General features: G+C 36.2%; 1 long non-coding RNA gene and 1 other non-coding gene across 2 annotated transcripts in view; both read right to left on the bottom strand.

Moving 5' to 3' along the window:
• Window positions 1-13,509, bottom strand: part of LOC108570359 — a 16,401-nt gene continuing 2,892 nt past the window's right edge. Inside the window, exon 3 of the long non-coding RNA XR_001891359.1 lies at window positions 1-19. This is a non-coding gene — a long non-coding RNA (uncharacterized LOC108570359). The remainder of the gene's footprint in view (window positions 20-13,509) is intronic.
• Trnar-ucg lies at window positions 2,413-2,485 on the bottom strand. Its single transcript has one exon. It is a non-coding gene; the product is annotated as a tRNA-Arg (tRNA).

Below are 13,509 nucleotides of genomic sequence, written 5' to 3'. Positions count from 1 at the left end.
TTCTGCGCTCACTTGTGAGCTGAAACATCACGCGAACATTTCTAATTACACAGTTTCCTATCGAAACCTGCTGGATAAAAAGTAACAAAAAATCTGTCGTTGATGTATAATATCATCGTTGACGAATCTACGAGAACACGCGTTGCATTTCGCGATCTTAACCCTTTAACGCTCGTGTCTCACACGTGTACAACTAATCGTCTAACATGTGAAAAATTTTTTAAAATTATTTTCTTTCGCTTTCCATATCACGTCGTCCTTTCTATTATCACAGAAACGTAAGCTACAGCGTTATAAATAACGAGAAACTTATTTCTGTATGCCTAGAAAATTAAGGAAAAAACAGAATTGACGATTTTTCGCACACCAAGTGTCGAAATAACGTGAGCATTGTAATCATTTTAATTGAAAACTTAGAACAGAGTTTATATTTAGAAGAAAAACTTTTGCAAAAGTTTGTCAACACATTGTTCGTTCAGAATTTGATTTTGTTTTTTCACAGCCTAATGCAAGCGAGATCGACGAGTAGAGTTAGATAAAATCACAACGATTCAGAAATAATACAGAACCGAAGGATTGAGAAATAGCAAGTAGTAATGCATTGAAAAAAAAAAGCTTCTGTACAGAATTTTACAATATCCACGTATAAACGCATTGTTCCGCTTTGTACCTTAAAATAATCCAACAGAATAGCGTGCCGCGTGTACAATTTCATTGCCTTAGTATCGCTGATCAATTGCAATTTAACTACATGTTCTATGTATGCACGTTCGAACGGTCGATCGATCGTGAATCAACAATAGCCATTGATCTCGGGAGATCGAAGCTCAGCGGGGGGAGGGAAGGTTTGTTTCTTACATCGAAACGTATGATCCCATAACGGGAGGCGATCACGTGCTTCAAATCAATATCCAGAGGTTAAGTAGGGCCAATTTGTAATTGCACTGATAATGGGCGTGGGTTGTAACGTTCTGAAAGGCAACGATTTGGAGGCTTTCCGATGATGGAGATGGATAATTGAGTCTGTTTACAAAGGGATTCGCAGGCAGGACGTGATTCGCATCTAATTAAAAGAGAGTTCGTTCTGTCTTTTACCTTAAAGGTAATACGAATGTTATAAGTGCCACGATAAAAGACAGTCAGGAACGAACGGTTCAATAAGAAAATTGCATAATTCGTTGAATTTGAAACTTTTCATTGGAACTGGAATTCGATGTTAATTTTATCAGTGAAAGTACAAAAAGGCCAATTAATGAAAAATACTATTTACCGATTTATTACCGTATCTATGCTTACGTGAGAATGGAAAATTGTATTAATTGATAATAAAGAAAATTGGTAAAAAAATTCATTAGAACGAACGACACATTTTTTTCTTTTTTTGTCGTATATTATTTGAACGCTTTACTTGAGAGAGTAAAATTGCGTGTTACACCGTTTTAATTAATCCTATGGGTTTATAATCGATTTCGTTAAATGCTGAACATATAAAGCCACTGTTTTGTACGCAACACCAAATTTTTTGACTTCGTAAACAATTACAAAGAGCCGGCCTTGATTCACAGATGACTGCACTCGTTTAACACATAAATGAAGCACACTATGACCACTTTAATTATTACGTGTTCCCACAATTCTATTATGATCTACGTAACGAGCCGCCACACGTAACAGTTCGGTTTTGCGCACAGTTTTCTTGGACTGAACAAAATCTCTCAAACCTTGAACGGGGAGCCTTGTCATGGATGAACTGATCTATGGATAATTCGCTGAATTATCAACAGTTTAATAAAAACTACGGTGAAAACAAAACGATTAAGCATCTGCCAAACGAGGAAAATCAACGAAATTCTTTTCTTTTTCAATATAAACACCATACACATACTTTGTTTCTATTTTTATTATCTTGCCAAATATATATACGTTTATATATCTCGTAAAATAAGCTGCAAATAACTACGGTACAATTAGGCGCGATTTGTTTTTTTGATTTTTCATCCCATCGGTGTTTAAATAATAAAATGTCAACTTTCAATTCTTCCTAGGATCACTATTTAATAATAGTGTTTAAAATAAAATATTAACTTTATATTTTTTCTACGTTCACTATTCAATAATATACCATTCTACATATGTACAGATACAATCTTATTTTTTGTAATATAATAGACATTAATTCTCAAATTTGTTATACTTTTAATATTCAGTGATATAAGACGCGAAACTTACTTTCTTCAGATAGCACGTGTACGACCTTAATTTTAGAGGGTTGAAATTGAGTAATGGTGTATTTTGCAATTAAAAACGGTGCGTAACTGATACAATTCAAATTGAACTCTTACGTTTACAGAAAGCAGTATCGAAATCGATCTGGATGGATAAAAGGTGGAAAAAAAAAAAAGAATTAACCATCGACCGTGACAGGACTCGAACCTGCAATCTTCGGATCCGAAGTCCGACGCCTTATCCGTTAGGCCACACGGTCATTGAGGGTAGTTTTCTGAAACTAGAATTTCACCGACAAAGAAAATATCACCCCTGCTATTGTTTCACAGAAAACAAACTCATCGTACGAATGTTTAAACGTTTAATTTGTAATATTGCCTCGTATAAATCGATACAACATATCGACATTATTATCCATGGTATATTACAGAGCTTTATTCATTAGGAGAGGAATGATTTTGTGACTATTATGCTGTTAATGTAAAGTTACATAATTATTTTCGAACACTCTTCAAACAGTGTGTTGTTATTAATAACTCTATTTTCAACAAGTATACATTACTCTATTGTATGTGTGCACAGTTCGTGTCTGAAATACCGAGAATAATGAATTATCGATATTGAATAAAATTAGGTTGAAAATTTGTTTCTCGACTACATTATTCCATGGATGTGAAAGAATTATTTTTCTGATGGAAGAGCAACACGATATATCCAGTTTTCATCAGAGAACTTACAAATAAAAGATGCTCGTTTAACACTATTTACAATTAAGCTATTCGTAACCATTGAAAATGAGAAGATGTTGTAACGAAAGAAAGGCTAAGAAAATTTCCAGAAAAGCATCAATTCAATACCTTGACCAGTTCTATTACAGACCCTGAAGACTCAACGACATAATTGCGAGGGAGGCGTGTCGTAGCTTAATGTCGTTCTAGAAAACGACTGAATATTAGCAGACATTGACGGACATCCTGTACCAAATACTCGCCTAACATGTAAGTAGACGACATTATCACGCGCATCTATCTCTTCGAAACCTTCCGCGGATTACACGGATCGCGATCATTCGAAACGATTTTTATCTCATGTTCACTTCCTCATTTGTCCTATTTTACATATTTCCAATTTCGTTCAGAACACCTACTTCGTACAATGTACCTGATTCTCTGCTTTCAATCGTTCAACAGAATCCAAGAAACACGTAATGCAAGGTATTAGTCGATATTTTCTGCTTTATTCCCTATTTGTTATGTACACGCTAAATGCGTTCAGTTGCAAGGTATAATTCTCAACAAGTGAATTGTATATCTAATAACCATTTAAGAAGATGCACCACCCCGAGGCTTTTAAAAATAGGTAAAAGTTTGGGAATTGGTATTCGCGGGTAACTGCTGAATGAAAATTTTCAATTCTTTTGCCCCATTTTGTAACATTTTTACTTTTCAAAAATTGAAGAAAAAATTTGACATTTATATCCTCTGAAGAAATTGAAACCTTCCATTTTTCAAGGGGTAGTGTACCCCTTAAATAAAAATTAACTTTAATCCTCCATTGATAACTGTTTTGCACGATACGAAAGAGTATCAGAAAATTCGGAATAAAATGATCACGTTCGATAAATGAATATTAATCCTTGACCAATTATTCCTCGTTTACAAAGAATGGTTGAAGAGTTGTTAAAGATTATTTTGCAGTTTATCGCCTATCTAGAAAGTTGTAACGATGTAATTTGTTTCAAGAGAAGATAAATGTAACAAATTCGAGAAAATAAATAGTAACCGCGAGATTTACTTTTCGCGTTTCTAGTACATAGTACGCTATGAGAGGATCCTCTTGATATTAGCAAGTAATGATTTCTGTTCGAAAGTCTTTATCAGAATAGAATGTTTTCTCAACTACGTAAATATAAACTTCATTAAACAGATAAAATTCTTCCGACTTTTAAACACTGTCGTGGAAAAGTAATGTTATTAAATTCAAACTAAATCACGCTATTTTATTACTCATTTCATAAAAGTATGAACGTGTGATTCTCTTACATTTTTAATACTTCGTATTTAACACTAATATTGTCAATTTTATAATACTCTAGGTGTTAATGCAAATCTAGCGATTTTCAATGATAAATAATGTTATCGACGAAAAGGTACACTGCAAACGAAACGATTTTGCTTATGCAAAGAAGTTCGCTCGATTATTATTTGTTAGTCTACTGTATCTGAAAGGTCTCTCACGTGCGGTAAACGTGCTGAAAACGTTCACAAATAATGGTTTCCTCGAAGAGCCGATTTGATTAAACAAAAATGAATGATTTAGATGAACCTGTACGTGTCACGGTATTTTTTCTCGAAAAATAAACACATGCTGCACGTAGAAATTTCTGAAACATTTGTTTAAACAGAATTCTTTCCAACAAGAATCCCCTTTGTTACATAGCAAAAATAGAACGTACAACGTAGATATATAGTACAGTATTTAAAATATTATTAATCGTCAAAGATAGATTTAAAATTAATCTTACCAAAGAAAAAAAAGGTATCTTTTCGTTAAAATTCTTCTTTATCCCATTAATTTCCGGTGTATTATCCGATTACTTCGCAAAACGTGAACGTCGTAACTAAAAAATTCGAGAAGAATTTATCGTATCTCCCGTGAAGTATCGTTCTTTCTTTTTGAAAATATCCCTAGAAAATTCCGCCCACACGAGATCGATCCTGACGTAATGGCAACGCGTACGATTCTAGTGACTTTTAAAGGTATAAATAGGTATGCGACAGCGCATCGAGGTCGTTGCACGACACACTGTAATTAACTGCATCGGTTAAATTGTCAATTATCTGTTGTGAAATTGAGTTCAATGATCCCTCCTAATGCAATTGCGATCTGTGATGATGCGCGGTGCAGGTGCAACCAGTGATACACGTGGTTCACCACTGACACTGATACGTTAAAACCATTTAAGAACGGCAATCTTGCATGTCAATTACTTCATTCGATCTGCGAAGGATTTCAATGGCGCAAACACCAATTAAATATCTGTTCAAACAACGAAGAGAAGACCGTTCGATTGGAATTACACAGTCTCGGTTAGATTAATTTTAATAATCACTAGACTGTGTTGCATTAGTATTCCTTCGACGCGAGTATTCCAGATTTTATTTCGTACCTAACCTAACCACCATGGTTACAATAAAAGCGTTCGAAAGTGAGTCATTATTGGTACAAAGGCTGTTATAAAACGCGAAATTCAAACCTAATGACGATTCCAACAGATAACAGTATTTATGAATTGTCACGTGTTCAAACGTTGACTAATACAGTATATAATTTCAATTTGTTAAATATAATGTGCGTCAGCCGCGCGCGTTTCTCATGTGACAGATTGATTTTTTACATTTGCAACGTACGTTGGTAGATTTGCTTAGCTTGAATAATTTAAATCAATATCCTTCGAAGTACAAAGGATTTCTTTCATACGGCGAAACGATGCTTCTTGGAAACTACGGAAATAACCGTGAAACGTTATGTTTATTAAGAATTCTGCAAGATTGTGTAAGATTCGAAAATTACGAATACTCGAGCGTTTCTTTGAAAATTTTGCTTTCGATGTTCGTGACTTGAGCGCAATTTTAATTTACAGGAATTTTGTGCGCGTCAGGAAACTACACGGTGTGGGCCAACGTAATTAACATCTCTATAGTTACGGTGGTCGGAGCAAAATTTTTATTCATAACTTCAATGATTTCAAGAGGTGCATAAGATGGAAGGAAAATTGTTTTGATCCAAAAGAAAATGGAAAAAAATGAAGCAAATGACACGTTTGATTTAATATTTTAGAGTCCAAGGTCATTTTAAGATGATGTTATTATTAAATGCACGTTAATGTGTGCTACAACATACAATACTACTACTAAAGAAACGTACTAAAGACACACAGGTGACCTTGAAAAAAGAAGAAAACAGAAAGAAATTGGCATTTATGAAAAAAATTTTCTTCCATCTTATTGGCACTTTGAAATCGTTCAAATCGTGTATAAAAATTTTCGCCTGTTTTTACCTGGACCACCTTGTATATTCTGATGTGTAGCTTTCAAAGTAATTTACAAAATAACAGGAATACTCTGTCGTTCGTATATACAGAACGTTTTTACCACATAAGCACACTGTTCCACAAATGAATTTCGTTCGAACCGCGAAACCTTTGTAATTTATATAAAACTTCTTCGTAAAACCTAATTTAACTTTCTCAACATTTTCATTAAAATGACGGGGGAACCAGTGACGAATTAAGATAAACGAAGACAACGAAGAGAAACTTTCTTAATGAAAATCTAGTCCAACTTTTCCAATTTTTGCTTCAGAGCGATTATACTAAGATGAAAAAAAAAAGAGAGAGGAAAAATAAACGACGTAACTTCGATAACTACATTTCCCCTCTTACAGACATTTTTTAAGACAACTTTTCTCAACCGAAATTTCAACGTCGAAATCGTAATTTCTTTCAAAGAAAGAAAAAAGAAAAATTAGCACAATTATCTCCCGTTTGTTTGGACGAAACGAGTTCACCTCGATGCAAGTTGTCAGGTGTGCGCGATGGGATATAGCGACTCGCGATGACCACGTTCGATCAAACGTCGAGGATAGTTCGCGATGATCGCGGATCGAACGGTGCGAAGAGGAAACGGGGTCAAGCTGCTCTCGAAAGCTCTAATCGGCATGTCAAGCGTGTGGCACTGAAAGTAAAGCGGTTTGTAATTATCGTCAGTCTCGCAAGGACATAATAATCAGTCTCGTTGCCGACAAATTTACCGCGGCCAGGGGAAGGGTTGGGGGAGGGGGCGGGGGTGGAAGGAGGAGGCAGCGGTGTCGTCGCTGAAAAGCGGTGTCATCACACTCGTTAAGATTGGTTCGCACCATACGAGCACCGTGGCTAATTGACATGTTTTCGACAAATGTATCATCTATCACCGATCCCGCTCAGTCCACCGTGAACCCGATTTCTTGACCTATAAATATACAGGGTGGGCAACGCAAAACAGGCGAACTAATTGTCTTCTACGACTATGGTGGTACGAGACAATTTTCATACGTAATTTAAACGACTTCAAAGGGTCAACAGGATGGAAGATAAATTTTTTGATAAACGTTATTTTTCTATCTCCTTTTCGTTTGTTAAAGGTCATCTATGCTTTTTTTTCATTTACACGAATGTGCATATTTTTTTCTACCATATGTTGTAGTAGACATTGATGTGCATTTAAACATGCATAACGATACGACCCTAAAACGACCTAGGACTCTAAAATTATAGATCAAACGTGAAACTTCCTTTCACTTTTTCATTTATTTTATTAAATTATTAAACGTTTTCACGCAAAATTATTCATTTTCACGAAGTAACTCGTAAAATTGCAGATCTAGTAATATCGTCAATGATTGTGTTTTTAATTAAAAGACATCAGTGTTTAATACGTAATTTCGAGAAAAGTATTTTGTGCACAGAGTAATTCTTAGTTTTACTCAGAATTTTAAAATAATTAATTTTCTCGGTAAAATTAAGAAAAGGAAGCACAGTTATCGTTGAATACAGAAGACACGCGATATTTAATTTTGAAATTAGTAATACATATAATAGTTTCCAATTAGTATCCAATAATAGTTACCGAAAAAAGAAGTTCGCTAATACCACTCCCGTTAGTGTAATTTAACTCATAATGTTCTTATAGAAAAAGAAAAAGACTGTAGTTGATTACACACAGAATGAAAAAAAAATATATTTGATATTCATACGTTACTTACTTCACGAACGAGCGTGGAATATTCGTAAAATTAAGATCCAAGGATCCGTGGCCCAGCATGAAGGGATCAATTGACTGGTGGTCGACTGGTTTATCAGCGTTACGAGGCACTTGGGAAATGCGTGAAGACCGTGAACGTCATATAAACAGACTCGCGTACTTGAAAAGTTTATCACTGGAAACACTCTTTTCGTAGCCCTTGATCTGTTTGTCGAAGGGAATCATGGAAAACAGATACTCGGATAAGGACTCGTCGCCTTTGAAACAATTTCTAAACTTCAATCCTTCCTTTTTCAAAAATTCCAAGAAATACTGTAACTCGACAAAAAATTTAGACTTTTCTATCTTTATCGATCCTGTTAATGCTATCTTTCCTCTGAAAAGAAAAAAAAGAAAAAACGTTCAAAGACTTCGAGGAATAAGAAAATCGAGACTTGGAAGGACTTCTATGAAAAAATTTCTTTGCGAATTTCGAACGTCAACCTCTCCTTGAATACTATTCCAAGCGTTAAAACAATATTCCCCCTATTTTTCTCCCAATTCTCTTGCGATCACTTTCCCAGAAATATTCGAAACGAAACTTGTCAATTGATCGTTTTATTTCGAACGACGACGAACGGGATGGACGCACGATAAACTTGCGGCGTGTCGAGATTCGACAACGAAACAGGAGGGTTGTTGGCTTTTTCGCGTTACGCGCGGTTTCTGTCCGACGTTTGACGCGCGATCCTTATTCGAAATCGATCCGGTTGCAAGTAAAAACATTTAATAGTTTGATCCGCGAGAGACGGTGCTTGGAAATGAAATGAGTGACGGCGGATCGAAGCGCTAAAAGCTACCTGCCACCTCCCACTGACTATCACGTTAGATGGTTGTACGCTGCAAACGTTCCCGTACGTTTCCTAGTCTATCGAATAACATGCTGATGATGACCATGAAGGGATATGCCCCCGTTACTTTTGCTCGACTCGCTTCAAAGGATACGCGATCCTTTAATGCTTTCAACCCGTTCAACGCCGCTTAACCGATTGCTAATATCGTTCTTGTAATAGTGTAATAATACAGCCTTGGCTGAAAGTATATTAGGCAACTGGTAAAATATGCAATTATTTAAAAATGTTTTTGCATCAGGAGGAAATGGGAAAACGATCATTTTTTAGTTAATTTTCTCAATATTTTGCTGGAACTGCGCAACAGGAACATTTGACAATCGCAGCAATTTCATTCTGACTTTTATCCTGTTTTTTTTTTTTGTTTTGTTCAAGGAATTAACTTGCGTCGATGGTCTCTCAGTTCAACTCTTTTTTCGGAATATTTCAAGGAAGATTTTCTAACTTTCGAAATATTAACAGGAAAACTAAAGACAAAGTAACGTGTGTTTGTAGCGTGTACTAACAGCAGACTGTGAGTTTTAGGAAGAAATACGAAATGTAGACTACGGATCTCGCTCGGTTCTTTTATGGGTCACTATGAACTTTGTCAACTGTTTTAAAATTCCTTTGAACCGGCCGACAAAGGATAATAAACGATAGAAATGTTTGAAGGAAATAGTTTTCGCAGTAAGTTGTAATAATTAAGGTGCTTGATACTTTTGGCCAAGGCTGTAGGTATATATCACGATACAGTAATTCGATTCCGCCGGTATCTTCATTTAATTACCCTTCATTTATGAGAATTTGCCGTGAACGTTGTTGAAGTTAAAATTAAACTTTCGATTAATCTTGAGCAAACACAATATCCGTTAGGAATATCTTCGAGAAAATATTTGATTGCCTGAGAGATATGCGTATCTGTACGATAGAATTCAGTGTGCTCTCGGTGGCATTTGATGTTTGAACTATTGTAGCAATTTTAAGTGGTATGATGTGTCACATGATGATGCTCAATTATGGTTAAAATTGAGGAAAGAGTAGCTGGTGAAAAAAATGTATTAAACGAATTTAATAGGTTTCTGGAAATTGATTGCTCGGTCACTTGTATATTTAGTAAAAAGAAGCATAATTTGTCTGCATTCCTTTAAATTGGCGTTCGTGAAAATTGGTAAAAAGAATGCCCCGCCATAAGAATGAAATAATATAAAATTAGGGACTAAATTTAATCCTGTCTAACATTATTGCAAGATGAGATATTTTCCAGTGAAATGAATTAAAATGAAAAGTTGTTTATTTGGTAAATCTATTCCAACATGTCAACAATAAAGAAATTCTACAAGTATTAAAATTCTTTTTCGGATTCCTAACTGTTTCATTCATTAAAAGTCTTCATATATACACACTATCACTCAAAAGTTTAACCCTTTCGCTGCAGAAGATTTTAGTACGTGACGCACGCGGCAGACGGTAGATGATTAATCGCGGTTGCAAAATCTTTTGCTTTGGCGTTTTAAAGTAAAGAAAAATTTTTTAATTTATCGTTTCGAAAATTCAGATGGAAGTACACCAAGAATCATGGCTTAAATTGAAGCGAAAGTGTGCCAAAAAGCGCCAACAGCATAGCGCGAGAAAATATTTAAAGCGCCTATAGGCGTCAAGGGCACGGTACCAGAAAACTTTCAAATCGCCTATAGGTGTCAAGGGCGCGCAGTGCGAGCAAATTTTCAAAGCGCCTGTAGCCGCCAACAGCAACGAAAGGGTAAATCGTATCCGTTAAAATGTAGTAAAACTGAGTGTAACTGCGGAAAAGAAATGGTAGGCGAGAATGACAAACTTCTATGTATACAGTGTTCTGTCGAACTACGCGTAGGTTTAGAGACTGTCCGCGTAGTTGGGAACCATCTTTTACGGAAAACCGAAGTCTGATCGTCTGTACTGCGTGTCAATTGTCGTATATTGTCGTTAGAATAATAACAAACGCAGTAGGTCGTGTGTAAAGACTTAGTTGTTTACTAAGAGGCAGTGTTTTCCCAGAAAAGGATAGAATATGTATATGTCTCGGGGAGACAACAGTAAAAAAAACCTAATTTGTTGTTGTTTCATAGCTATAACACATCTTATTACAAGAAAAATAAACTTAGGATACGATAAAACGAAATTGTTGCAGTAATTAATCTAATTAGCTATACGTAGGCTCTCCTCTATTTTCAGTTAACCCAATCATTCGACTGTGTACGTATATATACATACATATTATTCACGCACACACATACCGTGAAACTGCAGCTGTGTAGCTCGCAGAGACACGCTTCTCGTTTGATTTTTCTCCCAAGCTAAGCTGTTCGTTGTGCACTTGAATTCGGTGCACTAGCTTCTTGTATGCAGCGGTACGTAATTCGCACGAACGAATATGCTAAGTACGTAAATTGATTGGAAATCCGCGTATAATAGAAAACGCGTTGCTCGATGTATTCCCTACAAGACTACAATCGCGCAGTATAAGCGACGTTCGTCGTTCGTCGTGGCACTCGTTCGACTGCTTCGTAAACACCGACTGAGGACGAGTCGTCCTGCCCGATTTCTGCTCGCTGTACGCTAGCAAGTGTTCTGGGAAAAATTCTAGGCCTTAACTTCTTAGAACGCGTGATATTTCTTGCGAGCCAAACATAAGAAACGCGAGCCTAGGTCGCTGTACGTACATCGAGCCAAACATAAGAAACGCGAGCCTGGGTCGCTGTACGTACATCGAGCCAACTATCGCGAGCTGCTCTCGAGAGTATCTCTCGCGAGTGGATACCGCGTCTGAGAGTGACTGTCTGAGAGCATCGCTCAACTCTCTGAGAGTTACGACTCGAATAAACAGTTGCTTTGCAAACACGAAGCAATTTCGTACTCTTGACAGAACTCTCGTGCGAGTAAGAAATTCTGGAAAAAGAATTAGTGGAGAAATGAAATCACCGATTTAATCACTCTCTATAATGTTGTGGAATAAATCGTATCCGTTAAAATGTAGTAAAACTGAGTGTAGCTGCGGAAAAAAAATGGTAGTTAGGCGAGAATGACAAGCTTCACTCTATTGAGTTCGATGCGAAACTTTGAATATGACAAACGGAATAGGAATTTCATCGACTTGAATGAAATGAATTGAATTACATCTGCACCTTAGTATTGCGCAATTAAACTTACGATCGCTAGCGTGTATATGCATATATAATAGAAATTTCCTGGAATTATAAAAAATCGAACTGGTTATTGTCACCGGTTGTCCTTAACTATAGTCCACTACAGCCTGTAGGAAAAGATGTAACTTTACGTATGCGGTTACGAGTACGTTAATACTTTCCACTGTTGTTAATGTGGTTATGTTTGCATAAGTAGTTTAAAGTGTACGCTAAGACTAGGAATAAAGAATGAATGAGATGCTCGGAGTGAGCTCTTAAGTACGTTTTAAGTAGGTACGTAAACCTAAGTTGTTTTTGACTTTAAGATGCTTGTATTCGTAGATAATTTTTAGGAAGCCCTGTCTAGTCTGATAAAAAAATGTACGCGCACACTTGTGTATTTACGCATACAAAAGTGTGTGTGTGTTTGTGGGGAACAGGTGGTACGCGTATATTTTGGCAAAACATTCAATTAACTGTGAACTATGTAAAAAGGTTGGAACTTTAATACGTGTCACGAAGAAAGAAACGTTGAGCTTTCGAACTTGTTGTTGCATTTTTATTGCACCGTGAAAATATTGTGCGATATACATTTATTCAGAACATATTCGTAGATATAACAATTCTACCGACTAGATATAAACTGACTAATAATAACAAAATAATTCATTCACGTTACGTATCATCACAACAAGCTTCTTCTTTATTAATTGCAACAGCAATTAACACATCTTTTTACAACGACGACGACATTGCCCTCTTGAAAATTTTCAAAATACAGGAATACTCGCAACAGAAACGTTAAAGGTGAATTTTTTAAAAACTTCCCTTCAAAAACGCTTTGCCTTTGTTCTTATCGATTATAACGAGTACCGGGATGATTGCAGTTAAGGACATTTGTACCGAATTGATTCGTATCTTCCAAGACAATAAACCGATATTACCGCATTAATAGACGCAGGAATGAACGTACACGGGACCGATATTAATACAAAGTTTAACAAGTTCAGACGAAGTCGGAGTTTCTCTCGTCGAGGCTGCCGGGGCGTTTTTAGTTTCCGCGCGAGATACTTTTCACGGATGATTTATCAAATCATTGAGACGCGTCTTTAGTGTGACAAGTGACGGTCTATAAGCACGAATCAATCGTTTATTGACTCGTTAATTAGAAAGATAAAGGAGCAAGTGTGTTTGACGACAATTGCGAGACCGATTTCTCGCGTAAGGTAATATGAAAAATGGAAATACATATGCTGACCTCGTCGTCACTAGGGCAAGGCTCATTCCATCTGTGCCCGAAGGACTATCGCAATTTCTTACATTATATCTTCAGTCAACGTATTTAATCGTTGCACACCAGTATCAGTGGTGATTCTGTTAGTGAAACAGGATCGTGGAGTTCTTAAATATTAAAAAAAAAGAAAGAGAGAGAAAAAAGAAACTCGCTGT

The sequence above is a fragment of the Habropoda laboriosa genome, unplaced genomic scaffold, assembly GCF_001263275.1.
Source record: "Habropoda laboriosa isolate 0110345459 unplaced genomic scaffold, ASM126327v1 scaffold70, whole genome shotgun sequence".
Classification (NCBI taxonomy): Eukaryota; Metazoa; Arthropoda; class Insecta; order Hymenoptera; family Apidae; genus Habropoda; species Habropoda laboriosa.
Note: the sequence above shows the minus strand (reverse complement) of the source record. Positions and strands in the feature narration are given on the sequence as shown.